This window comes from Oryzias melastigma, linkage group LG2 (genome assembly GCF_002922805.2).
Source record: "Oryzias melastigma strain HK-1 linkage group LG2, ASM292280v2, whole genome shotgun sequence".
Classification (NCBI taxonomy): domain Eukaryota; kingdom Metazoa; phylum Chordata; class Actinopteri; order Beloniformes; family Adrianichthyidae; genus Oryzias; species Oryzias melastigma.
Window position 1 is genome coordinate 194,164 of NC_050513.1, and position 19,284 is coordinate 213,447.

The 19,284-nt window shown below is 38.6% G+C and overlaps 1 long non-coding RNA gene across 4 annotated transcripts in view; it reads left to right on the forward strand.

Annotated features, from left to right (window-relative positions):
• The first annotated feature begins 204 nt into the window (after positions 1–204).
• Positions 205–19,284, forward strand: part of LOC112159994 — a 47,838-nt gene continuing 28,758 nt past the window's right edge. For 2 of the 4 annotated variants that reach the window (XR_002921564.2, XR_002921562.2), the window contains exon 1: positions 205–267. This is a non-coding gene — a long non-coding RNA (uncharacterized LOC112159994). The remainder of the gene's footprint in view (positions 268–19,284) is intronic. The other 2 variants (XR_002921563.2, XR_002921561.2) reach the window with 1 other exon arrangement.

The window sequence follows — 19,284 nt, forward strand, 5'->3', positions numbered from 1 at the left end:
AATTCAATAAGGAGCTTCAATGGAAGGTTGGTTGGAAAACATGTAGGACACCGGCCCTCGAGGCCTGGATATGAATACCCCTGCCCTAGACCAGGGGTAGGGAACCCTGGTCCTCAAGAGCCAGCTTCCTGCATGTTTTCCAATATACTCTGCTCTGGCATGTTCTTATTGGCTGGACACACCTGGACCAGGTAATTGTCATGACTCCCTACTCATGACTGATTACAATGCAAAGAAAGACAAAGAACCTGGTGGATTGAGTTTAAGGTAGGTTGCTTTTTGACTATCCCTCTGCCGCTCTAAACATTACTAAAAAGTCTTCAAGAAAAACCTAAATGTAATGACCTTAAATGATTGTCTTGTTGCTTCTTCAAAGTTTATTTTCTTTACGGCCCTTAAAACTAACTTTTACCTTCTTTATATTTCTGTTTTTCTGCACCATAAAACCCTTGATCTAATTTCGGTTCACTCAGCTTTATGTTGCAGCCCGAGAGCCAGGTCTGAACCCAAACTCTGCAGCTAATGCCTCTTTATGTGGGGCCTCCATCACGCTGCATTGTCCCTGCAGAGGAATTACTGAAGGTTTTAGTGCAAAGTCTCGTCAAATGCTCTGTAAACATCTCAGTAATTAAGATGTTTTAGTGGTGCAGTACAGATGGAAAATGAAAAATGCAGTTTCTTGCTTTGACTTTGAGGATTTTCTATATTGTCCTAAATACTTAGAGAACCAGCCACAGTGATGTGAATGTTTTTATTTTTCACCAGGGAGCAGTAGCTCTACAAGCTCTCTGTATGTCATACTGCAAAAACTATAGAGTTTTTAGTGCTGGCTAATGAGATTCAGGCCAGATTCCATAAAGGCAATTTGCACATGTTGGTGAAGATGACTACAGTGGATGTAAATGAAGAAACTGCCCTGAAAGCACTTGATCTGAAGCCCTGGCTATCTGCTGCCCCTTAACTACATGACACTCATCTGTGTTAATGGTGGATCTATTTCAGTGTCACATTATAAAATCATTTCTGATTCCACAGCCTCATTGCTGCTCTAATGCTCGTCTAAAACAATGGACTTCTCGGGCCAGATGCACTCTGCTGTTAGTCAATTCGTTTTGCACAATATCTTCCACACGGCTGATACGGAAACCGCGATGGAGAGCGCTGAGATAAAAAAGGAGGTTAACAAATGTCACCACGAGATGCAGAGAGGCGGCAAAAGAGGGAGATTAGAGAGGAAAGGGCTGTGAGAGATGGGAACCAGACCAAGAAACAGCAGATAAGGATAATAAGGTGTTCGCAGGGAGGAGTGATGGAAAAAGAAAAGAAAAAGTAGCAGTAATTGGTGAGTGGATTTTGAGGAAGAGACAGAAGATAAAGGTGAAAAAAGGAAAACAGGAGCTGGCGGGGGGGGGGCTCACAGAGAGGGCAACAGGATAGTGTGGAAGCTGGACACGGATGAAGCTGTCCGGAGTCACTCGGTGGGTGATGGGTGATCTCGGGGACGGGGAGGGACAAGGAGACTTTAAAGCATGAAGGACCGATGCTGTGAGAGGTTGAAGATGATGATCAGCACATGCTTCCATGACCCTCCAGAGCTCTGTCCTGATGTCATGCTCACCCACAGTTAGCACTCGTTCTTCTCCACCAAGAAGAGTCTTTGTTACAGAGCTGTTGTTCTCTAACCGGGCCAGACGGCGTTCAGACACTCCACAGATGAAAGCTCTGGTCTTAGAACCCAAAAGTCTGTCCCCACACTTGATGTTCACTTTGAGCAACATTCCGCTCCTTTAGGTGAATCGTGATGGAGAAATACAACATAAATACACAACAAATACACATGGCGAGCTGGGGTCGTGTCGACCCCCCTTCCACCCCCCCATGAGAGTTCTGTGTTTTACTGAAGAAGAAGAAAATGACACAAAAACATGTTCATGACATCCATGAATCACTTCTACGCAACCTTATTATTTATCATAAAGATGTGATGACGTTCAGCTGGTTTAGACTCCAGGTGACTGACTGACACAGATCTGCTAATGGGGGGGCTGCGGGGGCTTTGGCAGTACAGCGGTGTGCTGCTTTTCTAAAGAAAACAGCAGGACGGCGTGAGGACGGCTCGCCAGTCGGGCAGGAAAGCAGGATAAGAGAGCTGCTGAATAAGAAACGCAAATCAACCAGTCGATAAATGTCAAGTGTTCTGTTTGAAACCCTCGCCGTCTTTGACCCTGGGAGATACAACCACGAGACAAAATGGAATAAAAAAATGAAATTAATGTTTTCATTCCAGTCCCACTTTAGTCTCAATAAACACAATTAACACATATGTATGCTCCTGAAAGTAGAACTGTAGTTCTGAAGTGGAGAGTGGAGGTGAAGGACGACTCATTAGATAAAGCGTGGGGGGGTGTGTGTGTGTGTGTGTGTGTGTGTGTGGGGGGGGGGGTGTTATATATGATTTCTGAGAAGACCTGTGACTTTAAGCTTTAAAAATAAAGCGCCTCATGCTGTTTTTGTATGAAAAGTGCTTTATAAATAAAGTTTTGAAGCCTTGTTACCATTGACTGTATTTAAGAACTGGACTGGACAGGAAGTACCAAGAAGTGATCCAAGAAACCAGAATCCTGTAGACTTTTATAGAGAAATAAACATCTGTTACTCACTCGTTCTATTGGTCAGAATAACCATTCTTGATCTGATACTTTTTTAACATGTTCCTGATAATCCTAACTCTGTGATTGTTTAGTCAGCATTCACACTAAAGTGATTCTCCTGATCCTTTCTGTACGTTTTTGGCACATAAAACTCAATCACACTTTCTGAGATTTCAGTAATCTTGGTGTCAAAATGTTCAGCTTGTTCTCTACATTACTGCTTGTATTTTTGGTATCCATAAACTTTAAAGTTTTTGAAATACTGAGCTAAATATGCCCCACTTGAAATGAATGAGAAAGTCTTCAAATTCAGTGTTTTTACTTAGATTAGCAACAAGTATTTATATTTATTTATTTATGGGCTATGGTTTCATCTTTTATAGTAATCTTAAAAAGAATTAGAGTTTACCTAATATTTTAGCAACATGCTGTTTTTAGCTCATTTGTAGTGCTGGGGATCAATTAAAATAATAACTAATTCATTACAAACCTGGAAAAGAATTAATTGCAATTACATTTTTGTAGTTACAGTATTTGCCGACCACTTATTATCTGCAAATAATCGCACTATGAAATCACACAAAACTGTTAGAACGTTTGTTTTTAATTTATGCTGTTAATCAATAAAAATAATCCGATTCATAACACTTTTGGATTGTGATTAATCACAACCATTGCAATGTCTTAGTAGATACATTTCATATGACAATATTGATTAAAAACAGCCCAAAGATAAAGTTTTCTTTCATTTTTTTTGCCAGAAATGTTTTAATCTACCAAGTGTTAACCTAAGAGTGTAACTTGTGTGCACAAAACTGACGTGCAGTCATAAGAAACAAACCTGCACGCTTGGAAAAAAAAAAAAAAGCGGTAAGAGTGGAGTTTGTTCCGTTGTGCTGATACTTTTTTTAACATAATACATCGCTTCATTTCCCACAGAAGTCGAGGCTCAGCGACGCATTGTTGTGTTACCATGACAACATGCTGGACCATGGATTAAATAATCTAAATTGGAAAAAAATAGCAAGAATAAAGTACTGAAAACCGATTGAATATTTATTTATTTTGTAAGTGACCATGGTATAGATGGGATAATACCTGACGAAGTGTTTTGACGCCGCATGCCATTGAAGGCTGAACCACCAAAGCGACCAAATGCTTCTTCCTAAGGCGTAATAGATTTGTGTTAGTTAATATTAATGTTAATTATTTTTAATTAATAGCCTGCGTTAAGGTATGAATGTTGACAGTCCTACTAATTTGTTATCAACTGAGGTTTTTTAGGCTGATTTAGAGTTTAGCTTCTATTTTAGCAACAGGATAACATTTTAGACTAATTTAGATTACTACGGAATTTTAGGCTATTTTGGAGTTTAGCTACTATTTAAACAATGTGCTAGTTATTTGACTAATTTGGCATCTACTGAGGTTTTTTATTTTAATGCTAAATAAGATTTTAGCTTCTATCTTAGCAACATGCTAGCGTTTTTGGCTAATTTGTTTTCTTCTTGGGTTTTTTAGGCTGATTTAGAGTTTAGCTTCTATGTTAACAACATGCTAACGTTTTTGACTAATTTAGTTTACTGAGGAATTTTAGGCTATTTTGGAGTTTATCTAGTAATTAAGCTACAGGCTAGCTTTTTTGGCTAATTTCACATCTACTGAGGTTTTTTGGGCTACTTTAGAGTTTAGCTCAAATTTAATCAACATACTAAATATTTTTGCCAAATTGGCATGTTTTAGCATTTTTTTAAGCCATTTTACTACACATTTTCAGAAGTTTAGATCAACTTCAGCGCTCTTTTATAGTCCTTTAACGAAATTAAAATTTTTTCAAATAACTTTTGAATTTTCATCAATTACCTGCAGCAATTAAAGAAAACTGGGTCACCATTTTCTGCATCTTCAGTAACTACTTTTAGCAAAAAGCATTCACACTAGCATTGTTGCAGGTAATGCAACGGTTCTATTTTTTTTTTATACTTTCATATATTTTTTGAAGTTCAAGTTAGTCAAGTGACCAACCGGATGCCTCAAGAGGGGGTGGAGCCTGCTGGCCCCCACGTCCAATGTTCAAATCGTTTGACAGAATTTGTGTTGCTATCAAGTGGCAGAGGTGTGACCTTCCAACAAGCTCTGTCCTGATTGGTGAGAGTGGTTGTTATAGAAACTCAGACCAGTTGGACCAATCACTGCTTACTGACGACATCTGGCTCCAACATGGTGGAATCTTTGTCGTGAACGAATGGCGACTGAATTGACTTCATTTGGTTGGAGCCTAAAGCAAACCAATTCATATGGAAGGTGTCACGCCTCATCCAGTTCTCTGGTACAGTCACCGGTTGTTTCATAGTCAGATCCAGTCAACTCCAGATCAAACAGCCAAACTTCACATCATAACTAAACTATTTTCCCTCCATTTCATACTTAAGACAGCTATAAAGAGGAGGAGCCTTTTTTTGCTAGACCTCCTGGTCTTAAATCATTGTCTGATGATTGACAGGTGTTTGATAGAAAAACTTTCAATGTTCAATGTTTTCTAATTTACAAGAAAACATTGAAACAACACATTGTGTAGATTGATGACAGCAGTTCCTAATAAATGTGAGTACATACTGTAACACTGTTGCTCCGTCATGTTTAAAATGATTAAACCTTATTGCATTTGGCTCACAATTATGGTGCTAGCTTACACGTCTCCAAAGACACGTACGCTAGCTGTTAGCTGTGAAGAGAACAAGATGGTTCAAAGCTGCAACTTCAAACTTTCATAAAGAACAAAAAAACTGTCATTTTCTGGGACATAGTTTCTGCAGAGTGGCAAAGATTGAACAGAAATTGTATGCATTTTTTTTTCTTGAAAGAAAAAACTCCAAAAGTAAAACATTCTGTTATTATTTTGAAAATACCTTTTTTAGTAATGTTCTATGATTTTTTTTTTTTTTTTTTTTATCCACCGTGAAAATACTGTCCGACTTTAAATTTGTCTGTAGTTACAGATGACTCACGGAGAAGGTAGTTAGCATTAGCATCATAGCATAACAACAGCGCTGTCTCCAAATCATCACATTTTATTCATCTGTCTGGTTCTGCTTTAAGAGGAGCAGCTTTAAGGTGAAGAAGATGAAAGAAGAGCTGATTAGATGCTAACGTGTAATCACCATGTGGTGACTAACCCTCTAACTTTTACTCCCCAAAGAGAGGAAATCCTCGCAACTGGTGAGTGTTAATTTCTGGCCCTTCAAAATAAAAGTCTATCGCATTAGACTCATTTGCTATTGAGAAAAAGTTCTATCACAACAAATACTGTTATCGTTTTCAGCCCTACTTCCCATCACCTATCTAAAACACTCTCTCCTGCTAGCTTACAGCCCCTCACACATTAGCAGTGTAGAAAATATCATTTCTATCCAGTCGTACAGTTCTGATCCTGATTCCAGCTCAGACGAGGAAAACAAAGACGTTCTTGGATCTATTTGTCAAATGGAGTGGAGCAGGGAGACTGTGGCCCTCTGATCCTGGCGCCTGCATCACAGCTACAAGCTTTTCCAAACGGTTATTTTTCATCTGCTGCTGATTCACAACGATTTAAATAAAGAAATACTCAGAAGTGTCATTTTGATCATAATTTTCTTGTCCTCCATTAGAAAAAAATGCAACAAGAACATGTTATAAACTTCAAAAACACAACTTTCATCTTTAAATTTAATTTTCGTGGATCACCAAGATTTATGTTTGACGACTGGGTTGTTCGAACTCAGAGTAACAGCGGCAGCTAGCACTTCTATAGATTTATATAGATATTTGTCAACATAAATCCAATGATTTACCTACATGTCTCTAACTGAAGCAAACTGATGCTCAGGTTCTGTAGGAGGAGTTTCCTCCTTTTTGATTATGATAAATGTGTGTTCTGGTGAGAAGTAGTCTTAAAATACATGATGGTAAATCTGCTTTAAAGAAACTATTTTGTTTGATTAAAAAATGACCTTAAAAATATTGATTTCTAGGACATACTGTACATCAGAGGTGTCAAAACTACAAAAATATTAGATAAACTTCAATATAGCCTAAAAAAAATATTTTAGTGAATTTCAAAATATTCCAAAAAGCTAGTATAATACAAATTTTTAAAACTAACTTTTAAAAGTAATTCTGAATAATAAAAAGTCAGGAATATTATTCCAGAATAAATCAACTTAAACCTTAAATAACTTTAATATTTTACCCTCCATAAAAATATGTTTTGTCAATATTTTACAAGTTAGAAATGAGTACAAAATAACATCGGGTCATTAATAACAATAAAATAAAATGATCTGGAGGGCCGGATAGAATTACCTGGAGGGCCGGATCCGGCCCCCGGGCCTTGACTGTGACACACGTTCTGTACACAAAGGTAATACAAAGGTTGTTGGAGTACTCACTTCCTGTCCTGAGTTGTGCAGACATGTCACATGATGGTCATCCTCAGGAGACTCCCTGGCTGCAGCTGGAACACACTTGTGTTGTTATTGTGCAGCAGGATTGTGTTGTGTAGTTTCCTTTACAGCAGAAGTGTAACGGCTGACATGATGGATCGATACCTCGAGATTAATGGTTGTAAATAGTGGCCCATATCATTCTGAACCGCCATTCTCTAGGATGAGCGTGATTATGTTCAGTTTGCACATATAAATGCTAAAACCACCTCATTTATTCTGTTGTGTTTAGTGGTATTATTAGGTTTCATTTAAACATACAGAGACGACACTCATGTCTGTCTATCTGCGCTGGAGACAGAGCACAGCTGCAGCTTCCAGCCGCCTTCAGCGATGCCGTTCACACAGCATCCTGCTTCAGAGTTATGGATGTAATGTAAACGGGGGGGCATCTGAAGTGTTGTGTTTACCAGCACTCACTGAAATTGCAGCCTTGCATGCTTTAAGCCCCAGAGAAGTGTTAAAATATACACAGTTAGGATTGAAGCTGCACCCGGCGTGTCTGTAAGCAATCAGATGCAGAGGGCCAATTTAACCTCTGATTGTTGAGTAGAAGAAGGAGAGCTGGGCTCCAGTTCAGCCACTTGGTTACAATTCCTGTCATGTCTAGATCAGTGGTGAATCTGTGGAAATTCAGGGCAAAACTCCACAGTGGATTGTGTTTATGCTTCTCCAGGATGAAGCAATAAAGCAGCGGCGAGTCTTCAGAGTGTAGAAATGAAAAGGCTGCGGCTCGTGTAGTCCAGGTTGTTTCTACCTCAGAATTGTTGTTTTTATTGACAGAAAACCATCAGATCTTTAGCTCAACGTACAAATACAATCTTACAGGCCACTTTCAGGGCTGTAAATGAACTATTTTAGTGACTAGCCCAGAGTTCGAGTAGCCAAATGTTTCTCTGGAAAAATAATGTATTTCAAAGCAAAACCGTTATTTCCTTTTTATAAAGTTTCCGTTGATGGTTAGTCATCATATAAATAGAAGTTTTACCCACATTTAGTGGGTGGGCAGATGTTAACTTGGAGCCCTGGTCACATGTACGTTGTCTGGACCCGTGGAGAGGGGAGTGGCCATATCTTAAAGGTGTGTCTTAAGGGTGAGTGCAGTTGTGTCTTCCCTTGAGGATCATGTGACCAACTCAGGAGACAACATGTAAATGGAACGCATTGTCGAGTTTGTGACAAGAACTCATAAGGATCAAACTGTGATCACACATGATTCATGCAGCAGAGGCGTCCAGTTTAAAGTCAATGTACAAACGCCATCAGAGGTCGTGCGGTGTGATTTGAGCATCAGGCGTGGCGTGGCGGTCTGGCAGCAGAGTGTCCTGGTGCGTCCAGAGTTTAAGAATCGGAACTTTGGCGAAGAAGATTTAACATGTCAACCAATCAGGAACTCAGCTTCGGCCCGTGTTCAATGACATGATCAGGGTGGATCCATGGGTGGAACCCGTTCTTCTTGGAGACAGCCTGTATCCACCCATAAGGGCTGTTGTGACCACCAGTGAACAGAATAACCGTGAAACATTTATAAAAAAGGATGAGAAACGCAAACGCAGTCCATCAGTCATGTTCACAGAAATAGTCTAGGATTACATTCCCATAGTCTGTGCTCAAAAGACTCGGTTTCATTAAAGCTCTTCTAATATTTATATATATATACTACTCACAAAAATTAAAACTGGAAAAAAAAAAATTCCAGTTGAAAAAGTCAAATGGACAGCAGTGCTCTTAGGAGAGACATTCTTATTTTTTGGGCTGGCATAAGCTGAATCCACAGAAGAAAGGTCACATCATGGAGCTGGTCTGTGACTTTACCTGAATTTTTTTGGTATTTTCCTTCAAAACAAGTTAATCAGTTTGTTGACAAATTTTATTATTGCTGTTTTTAAAAATTGCACCTTTTTTGTCTATGTTGTGAAACAGTTCATTAGACATTTTTGGGGTTTTCACAGCAAAATGAATCCCTTTTATCCAGATGGAATTTTCTGTTGTTGTATGATTTTACATCTTGTTTGTGAATAAAACATAGAGGAATGACTAAATAAAAGTAGAGTCTCAGGAGAGGTTGTGCTGATTAAATGATACTATACAAGCAGGTAGTCTTTCAAATTCAAAATACAGAGGTAGTTTCAAAAGTAGACATAAACTGAGTTTTCCAAAAGGTTAAAAATAAACTTTCTAAATGGAAAATTTTGCGTGAAATTTCATATTGTGGTTACTAGCAGATAATAAGTGGCTGGCAAATATTGTAACTAAAAAAATGTTTAAATTGCGATTAATTACGATTAACTTCTTCCAGATTTGAAATTAATTAGTTTATTTTGATTGATTCCCAGCCCTAACACACACACACACACACACACATATATATAAGTCTGTTAAGTTGAAAACATTAACCTGGAAGTGGTTTCAACTTTACTAAACTCTTCCAACATAAAACAAAACATCAGATGAACCTTTTGGTTAAAACTGCTATTGTGTCAAACCTTAAATAAAAGCATCAATTGTGACATAACTGGTCTCATAAATAGGCAGAACCAAAATAAAATGTTTTTTAATCTGTGTAAGTTTGTAAACATTTTTTAAAGATGAACTGTTTTGCTGAATCTACCTTTAAAAATGTCGATATTCTTCAGTTAAACCAGTTTATAGAAATGCTAATTAATGTAGATTCAAAAGATAGGCTGTAAATGATGATAATCAGTTAGATTTCTTGATTGGTAAAATGGTGAATTGATGTCACGATGAATTAAATGATATTCATAAAATATTTTGTAAATATTTCTGGATAAAATGAGCATTTCCATTGCCTAAAATGTCTGTCAGTTTCAGGCCTGTTTGCATGTACAGGTTGATTTTCTGAAATGGGTTCCTGCGCGCTGCATGCGGCGCTCGGGTGACGGCACGTGACATTTCGGCTAACCAGAGTGCCACATGTTCAGTGGAAGGGTTCAGGTCGTGTTGCAGCAAATGTACCAGTCAATCCCTGATATTGCGGCCTCTGCCACGTCCAATAACTGTCTGAACGGCTTATGCGGAGCTGTGGGGGAGCGGCCAGCGCTCTGTGAGCTACATGCATCAAATGTCAGAGGATATTGTGGAGATGTTCCTGTCTGCGGACAGCGAGTGAGAGCTGCCAAGGTCCAGCCTGTTCATAGGAAAATGAGATTATCTGACGAACTCGACAAATGCAGTTTGTGTAAACCTGAGGTGAACAGTTCTGAAACGAAAATGTCAAAAAACAACTCAGGAAATTTGAATACGTTTTTTAATTTGATGTACAGACGGTCGTCGTTTGTTGTTTATTGCAGGAATTACAGAATAAGTCGCAATAGACAAAATCTCTGAAGTAGAATAACAAATGTTTAAAGCAGCATTCAAATTTTTAAAAGGTGTTTTTTTGTCTTTTTAACATGTTTTTGTGGCATTTCTCTGACATATATGAAGAAAATTGAGCTCAAAGTTTTTTCGGAGTATTTCTGTATTCAAATCATTCTGAATCAGGAGGAGCAGAGGAGAAAATACCATTTAAAAAGATCGTATTTGTGATGTACGAATGCTTCATTGTGATGCCTCCATGAACGTCTTTGTTCTCCTCGTCTGATCTGATCTGGATCTAAACTGTACAGCTGGAATCTGGATCTAAACTGTACAGCTGGAATCTGGATCTAGACTGTCTGGCTGCATGGCTCATTCCAACGTTAGCTTGGAGAGTTTCAGGGCCTGTAAGCTAAATATGCTCTCAAATTCTCTAGAAATTTCCCAGAAGTCTCAGCATAAAACCAGTGTGCATCAATGCTTACTAGACTGGAGATTATCGACCACAATGCTTTAATAGTTTTCCATGTGGAAAAAAATTATTTAAAATGATTTTTATAATTTCATCTTCAGGACATATAGTGGTTTCATAAATAGCCTTTATAAAATGTTGCTATTTATTATGTTTTTTACTTTAGGAAATTGGTTTGGTGTAAAAAAAAAAAGTAATCTGTATTGCTTTTAAAGTAAAGGGTACTAGATATTAGAAATAGTGAGGGATTCAGTCACAGCCAGAGAACTATCAGCAATGGGGAGGGGGGCGGGGTTGCTCTGCATCAGTAGTTCCACCCAGGAGTCAGAGGTGAATGTTAATCAACTCTTGCCTCTGCAGAAACTATATCCTAGAAAACAACAAACTGTTTTAAAATGTTTGTCTAAAAACGTCATGATTATAATGGGAAGACTTTGAGTGGAGACTACAAACTTTATTCACGTTCGTTCCTCGTACACACATGAACACGTTTCCCTCATTTCCCTCTTGCTTGAACTCTCAAAGTTCAAACATTTGCAGAAAAACAAGTTCAGTATTAAAGAATAAAAACAAAGATCCGCTGAAGATTTATTTAAATTCAACAAACTGAATCTGTACTGAGGAGATTGATTGACAAAGTTTACAGCCTATCAGGATGCAGAAAACAAAAATTGCATTAAAAATATACAAAAGATAAACTGCTAGAGGTGTAAAAAAAATGTCCAATACTTCCTTTGGTGATACTTGTATTGATTAAAATGCTGCCATGACGATATTTAACTAATTCTGAATAAGCAAACACCTAGTTCAGCATCTTACCTTTGTTTTCCACTTAAACCGTGAGTTGGCAGCAGTTTTTTCTAAGTCATAATAGACACTTTTCATGGTGACGTCAGACAAAATGTTGTCAGGGCCGTGAGCGTGATACGCAACTTCTGGTTAATGGATTTATACGGGAAACTGAAGAACTGAACGATGTTTAACACAATTTTAACTATATATCGCGATATGTATCGTGTCATGTGTATCGCGATATGTATCGCGTCATGTGTATCGCGATATGTATCGTGTAATGTGTATCGCAATATGTATCGTGTCATGTGTATCGCGATATGTATCGTGTCATGTGTATCGCGATATGTATCGCGTCATGTGTATCGCGATATGTGTCGTGTCATGTGTATCGCGATATGTATCGTGTCATGAGTATCGCGATACGTATCATATCACCAGACTCTTGCCAAAGCACACCTCCATACACGGCTGGATGGATTCAGTGATGATGTCCTCATGGCTGCCCCTCAGAACACACTCCCGCGGTTTCAAAGTCAATCACTGCTTTTTAAATAAATCTTTAAGGTGGGGGGTGGGGGTGGGGGGTGCGTGTAAAAGCAGGCTGTTCACAAGACTGATCACATCCCGCCAAACGGGCCATTAGGAGGCAGCCGTGACTCATAAACAGATGACATAACGCTGACAGGCTGGAGGGGAAGATGGCTTTTCTACGCGGCTGCGCTAAACGCTGCCGTTAACAGGAGCCGCTGGATAAATCAAAGCGGAGGCTCAAGCTGTTCCTCTCCAACTGGAAGAGGCAGCAGCGTCCTCCGTCTTTGTGGAGAAGCATCCGAGCGGCTCGGTCGTTCCCCTGAACTATGCGGACGACGCGAGCTCCAACCGCCAGTGACCTTAACCATCACCCGGTCTCACCACGCTGCCTCAGATGGATCCCATCATTTTTCATGGCGGATCCTCGACCTGCCCGCCACATCACAGATTAGTAAATCAACAGCCACACATGTGAGGAAATATACAAATAGCTGCAATTATCTGCTGTGAGGAAGACGCTATTAATCATAATAATAGGTGGTGCCAAGGCGGCGGGGCTGTTAAAGGAAGCGGTTCATTCTCTAGGACTCCGCACAAGGTGTCTTGTAGCGTGATGCGGCTATCAGCCCACATGTTTAGTCACGCTCCGTCAGAACTGAACTGCGGCCCCCTTTTGACTCCCATTCAGCGGGAAAACAAAGCAGCAGAAGAACCCGGAGGAGCGAACACTCAAACTACGCGGCAGGTTTATGAGCGCTCACCAAACGTCTCACAAGCAGCTCGCTAATAAATATCAGCGAGTTGGCATATTGTTGAACTGAGCCCCATTCTGCTGACTCGGGGTTCAAAAACCAACTTCATGTTTCGCTTTGCCATTCCTGTCATGAATAGTTATGGAGTGCCTGAACTCAAGGACTTTGTGGCTCAGAGTGCAGATCATTTTTATGCTCCTTCTGGCTGGAATAATAACACATGTTTATGATACTGTCTTCATAAACTCAGATAAAAAACAGGATTTATCAAATAAAATACACTACAAAACTATGATTAAAGCAATGGATAAAAACTAAAAAAAGCAAATTTTTACAAAAGAATGATTAAAACTTAAATGATAAGTCTTCCTATGTAGACGTTTGTTTGGGTGTTCCACAGGGTTCAAGTCTTAGACCGCTTCCTTTTACATTGATGTCATTCATCTGAGCTGATGACACTTCATTAAGCAGTTGAGTAAATGCCAGCCCCACCTTACAGATGTATTTACTTTTAATATTTTCTTATAAATGTTATTGAATCGTTTGGAGTTGACTCCCAGAAACCGTTTTCCTAATCGATTTGTAAATGTTCGATTCCTGTCGCCGGTCTGGTTTCTGTTAGCTGAATCTTTCTTGATGTTTCTGTCATTTTCCTTTGAATTCTTGTGAAATTTCTACCAAGTGATGTTACTACTGTATATCCACACCAATAATCTGAATGAAAGAACACACACATTAGTGTCAGGCTAATGCAGCATTTCACAAAATGCTTGTAAAAATCATAATCATTTATGATCTTTTAATTGTATTTTCTTTTGTTTTCAGTATGAAAACGTTTTCTTTTAAAGTTTTGCCGTCTTAAAGAATATATGTAATTTAGAAAAAAAATCCAATACACATTTTTATTTCTCAGGACAAAAATTTTGACACAATACATTTTGGCAAATTAAAAATAAACTAAATGAAAATAAGAGAAATGTTGAAATCATTTTTTTTAAATGAAACTATATTTTTTAAATTGTACATAAGATTTTTTTGTTAATTTCGAATCATATTAAATACTAATATGGCAAATATAAATGCAACAAGGAAAATCCTATGTGATACTTTACTGAAATAGTACATTCTTCATAGTTAAAGTAAAAATGTAAAATAAAACATTCTATGGTTTTATTGTTAATGTCACATGTTGACAGTTAACATATTTAAATGCTGTTTTAAATGTAATTTTTGATAAAAATCATCGCTTTCTGTTTGCAGATGTGTATCTACTGGAACAGATCATGTTAGGATTCATGTTTTGGACTTATTGTCTTTCTCTTATTGCAGAAATAGACTTTTCTTCCAAAAAGCTCCTCTTTCTAATCTGCTTCAAAACCTATAAATCATTTAGCATTCCTAGACTTTGCTCCTTTTTTAAATTGCTTAATTTAATCAAATCTCATTTACAAAACTGTATTTTCAGCTTCCTATTGCACAAAGAAACTTTTAGAGTTTAATTTTTCCATTTTCACAGAATGATCAAATCCAGTAAAGTGAAGTAAATCCACTGTGATTGATTAGGAATAAACTCCTTAATAGGAAACAAAAGGAGGTAATGGCATCACAGCGAAATGAACAAAGGTTTTACAGGAACATCTGGACTGAAAGCAGCGGCCGCAGCGTGTGCAGAACCCGGCTGTCAGATCCACTTAGCTCCTGTTAGTCTTTGTTTTATTCCGCTGATGAAGGAATCAATAGCACTGTGGCTGCTTACAAGCAGCTCGGCTGCTTCTGAGCGCAGAAGTGGAAACCAATCAGCCCGGCCTCCAAACACACCTGCCTGGTTCTGTTCAGGTCCCAGAGCAGTTCTGAGGCACGGGGACACGGGCGGCGGTCTGGACCCGCAGCGTTTGATGCTCAGCTCTGCGGGTTTTAGGTAAAACATCAACGAGTGGATTAGATTTTCCAAAGCTCGCTCTAATGTTAGGAACGTTCCTGACATAAACGATGCAGATGGTAAGCAGCTGATGGAGATGAAGACAAATAACACGCTGGTTGTGTTTGATGAGTTCTTTATCGACTCTGAACCATTAAAAAGAGAACTTTACTATAATCTAAGGCTGAGGGGGATCATGCTTCAGTGGGACAAAATCTTTTTTAAATATACCCATAATCTTAGCTTTTGATATTAAAATAGTCTATGAGGCTTGTTTTGGGTGCTAAGGAAAATTATGAAAAGAGAATCTTATGTAAATAGAGTTTTTGTGGTGGTAGTATTATGGTTTGGGCTGGTTTTACGTTTTCATTCATGGCAAGAAAAAGGAATTTGAATTAAAACCATAAAGTTTTTGGGAAAAAAAATTCTTTAAAGGTTTATACGAAGAAGGGAATTTAAACTTTCAGGTTGAACGGCGTGTTAGGTAAGAGAGAGGCAAACGTTGATTTATTGGAGAGCTGGAAAACACGAGAAACTGTAAACAGATTAAACTGTCATTCATAAACGTTTTTAACTCAATGTAATATGGAAGGTTTCTCTGCTTCCTGTGGATTCATCATCCATCCATCTAAGAATCCATCCATCCGTGAATCTTTCCATCCATCCATCCATCTAAGAATCCATCCGTTTTCTTATAAACCGTCATTCTATTGGTCAGGATAACCATTCTTTCTCTGAAACCTTTTTAATATACTCTTACTAATCCTATTTTTTTCATGATTTTTTTTTTCTTTTTCAGTTATAAACTGACCAATCAGATTCCTCAATAAAAGCATGTGGTGCCCGCTGCCACCCCCCGTTTGTAACGTTCGATTGACAAATTCTCGATTGGCGAGAGTGGTTGCCATAGTGACGGTGACTCAGAGCGACTCGTAACAATCACCGCTCACTAACGTTGTCTGGTTCCAACATGGCGGCGTCCGCATCAGATACCTGAGCTAGCTCCACTGGTTCCTCTTGAATTGAAGGATCTATTAGAAATGTATGTTTTAAAAAAAGTTGGTTTGGTTTTAGAAAACTGACTTTTATTTAAATGAATTAATACTTAAAAGGATTCAATGTTATGAAAAACGTTAACCTTTTAACCCCTGAGATGTCACCGGTGACGTCCAAATAACTCAAGCTCTGACGTACAGTAACTCTTAAACCGCTTAGTTTAGAATGACATATCAAAGTATTTATCTTAGTTCAAATATTGAACATTTTCCATATTAATGAAAAAAACTCGAGTAAATGAATTTATTTTCATTTTAAGGCACAGTTTTACTCTTTACAACCTTGAATGTTCTTCACATTTTTTTGTTCTTTGGTTTTGCAGCCATCAAACATCAGGAAAATATTTGATATTTATCTATGACAAGTTTTGTATTTAAAGATGTTTCTGCAGCAATCATTAATTTGTTCAGCGCACAAAAACAGTCTTTTGTCGTTTCAAAGGAAAACGTAACCAATTAGACGTCAGGCGGAGCCGTCCTTCACAGCTGAAAGCGATGAGACCAAACGTGGCTTCAAAAATCCTCCTCTTCCAGCAGCAACAGACAACAGATCTATTCCAGGCCACGGTCAATTCACAAATAACAACTGTGAGCAAAACTGCATCTGAAATTGCACTTAAACACTAGTTGCAATCAGCTCCACCCTGGTCTAAAAAATCAGAACACACTTTAAGTTCACATGCGTCTGATAAACAAATTGTCAGTGTGCCAGTCCTGTAATTTGATTGAAATTGCTGTCGCATCAGATTGCCAATTACAGCAAGTATGTGATTACACTGATCGTTTTCAAAATGACCATCGTCCAATGCGCTGTCACTCTGGCACGTTTAATTAAGCCGATAGGACGTGTTTGCCTCGGTGCACAAAGAGCGCCGCTTTCAGACCTTTGTTCAGCCCAGAAGAGCGTGGAGTTCTGGTGTCGTCAACCAATCAGAGTGGACAGAACAGAACAGAGTGAAAATAAAATCAGTTTGGTTACAAACCACTCAGTAGAAATGTGCTGAGAATTATCCTAAAGTTTTACCTTTTCAAAAAAAGTGGTACAATAGTAAACAAAAACATCAAAATAAAGTAAATATCCTTAAAACCTCCTGTCAAATTTACTCTATTTTCCACACAATTATTAGACGTACGGCAGATTCTGGACAAAAGTTTAGGCTTTATAGTGGAGAAAATCTTAAGACATTTAATTTGAAGAAAGGATTTGATGCGGATCAGTTTTGAATTTCACTTAATTTATAAGATAGACTGCACCACTGAAAGAGTGAAGTTTATGCTTTATTTATTAGTCAAAACTCCACGCAATAATAAGACATCTCCATATATTGCTCACGGATAATTCAGCCCCCGAGCACTCATGTTAAATCCTCCTGCGAGCAGAAAAACTCACCATGGAAGAGAGAGAGACTGTCTAGCAGAATGTTAGTGAGCGTGAGCAGGTGCAACATTCTCCATCCCGCATGGAGAAACGGCATCCGCTGACTCAGAAGTGGCTTGAAAATATGCTGATAATCACAGAGGATAATTATTGTCCAGAGCAGATGTTTATTATGGATATAACAATAATAATGTGTATCTCCAGACTGAAGGAATCGATGATTAGAGGAATTGGAATCAGTCAAAATGTGGACGACATCGTTAGGATTCATACGTCTGATTGGGTTTTCACAGGTAATGAGACGTCAGGCTTTGATGTTCTTTTTATTCAGTAAGTAAAGAGTCACATTAATGCTCTTTGAAAACAGTCCAAATACATTCTCTGTCTGTCTTTCCTCTTTTATCAGCAAAAAGATTTTTTATCAAGCAGAGGAATCCATGCAGAGACTTAACTGTCGTTCTTTTCTCAGCAATGCAAATGAGTTTCTAAACCGGAATATCTCCCAACCGCTGCATTCTACTGAAGGAACGCCTCACGCTTTCTACAGAGGACGTCTGAAGCTGTCCAATGGGACTCAATTAACCAGTGTTCTGTCATTTGTTACATTTATATTTGGTTTCTTAAAATTAAAACGTTTTGTCGGTGGTTTACTTAACTTAAAATTTAATTAGATAAAAACTGGGCTGCACGGTGGTGCAGTGGTTAGCGCTCTTGCCTCACAGCGAGAAGGCCCCGGTTCGACTCCCGGCTGGGACCTTTCTGTGTGGAGTTTGCATGTTCTCCCCGTGCATGCGTGGGTTTTCACCGGGGACTCCGGCTTCCTCCCACCGTCCAAAAACATGCTTCATAGGTTAATTGGTGACTCTAAATTGTCCCTAGGTGTGAATGTGAGAGTGGATGGGTGTGATTGAGGCCCTGAGACAGACTGGAGACCTGTCCAGGGTGAACCCCGCCTTCGCCCTTCAGTAGCCGGGTTGGGCTCCGGCACCCCCGCGACCCCGAAAGGGAAGAAGCGATCAAGAAAATGAATGGATAGATAAAAACAAAGATTTTTAAATGTCAGGCGCGGGGTTCTGGGAATTGTAGTTTTTGGTGGATTTAACACAATTCACCAGCAGGGGCTGGTGCTGCAACAGCTCTGATCTACTTCCTGTGGATCACCTGACTCATGTCTGTGAGATGTGGCCCAAGTCTCATTGGTCGCAACCAAATCTCTTGGGTCGCAACAAAAATCTTGTTTGTTTTTTGAGTTTTTAATATGTCTATGTGTCATTTTTCTTCTGAAAGAAAGCAAATGTAATAAGAAATCATTTTGTTTTTCCGAGTATTTCTCCTTTAAATCAATCAAACTGTGTTGGACAGACTCTGTTTGAATAAATGATCTTCTTTCATCAACAGCTCTGCTGCACATGCACTAAACCCTCATCTGTTCCTAGTGTCTAGTTCAGGTTCTGGAGAAGAGAAGATGGTATCTTCACATTGACTGCAGTCAAATGAGCCGCCGTTCACATTTCTGTGGTCAAATCAGCATCACTGGATTTTTGGTGTGAGTTTCATCCAATACTTACGGTAGCAGGACTGAGAACGCTGGAAAATCTCCACCAGACTCCACGGAGCTTCTTGATGTGACCACGGAAATGTGAACGGCGGCTCATTTGACCGCAGTTGGAAAGGATTGTAAATCAATGAAAGAGCATTTTGATGTTAGCTTTGATTATTTTATCAAGAACTCTGAGAAACCAATGACATCTGGATCAGAAGTCTGCTTATCCATCTCTTTTTGGTCTTTTTAGAACATCTTTTTGTTTTATTTATAACTTACTTTTGAGTCATTTTTATTCATTTGCTTTAAAATTTATACTTGGTTTAGTTTTTTGTTTTAAAATGTATATTTTATGTATTTTTTTGTTGCTTTTATTTACTTATTTTATTG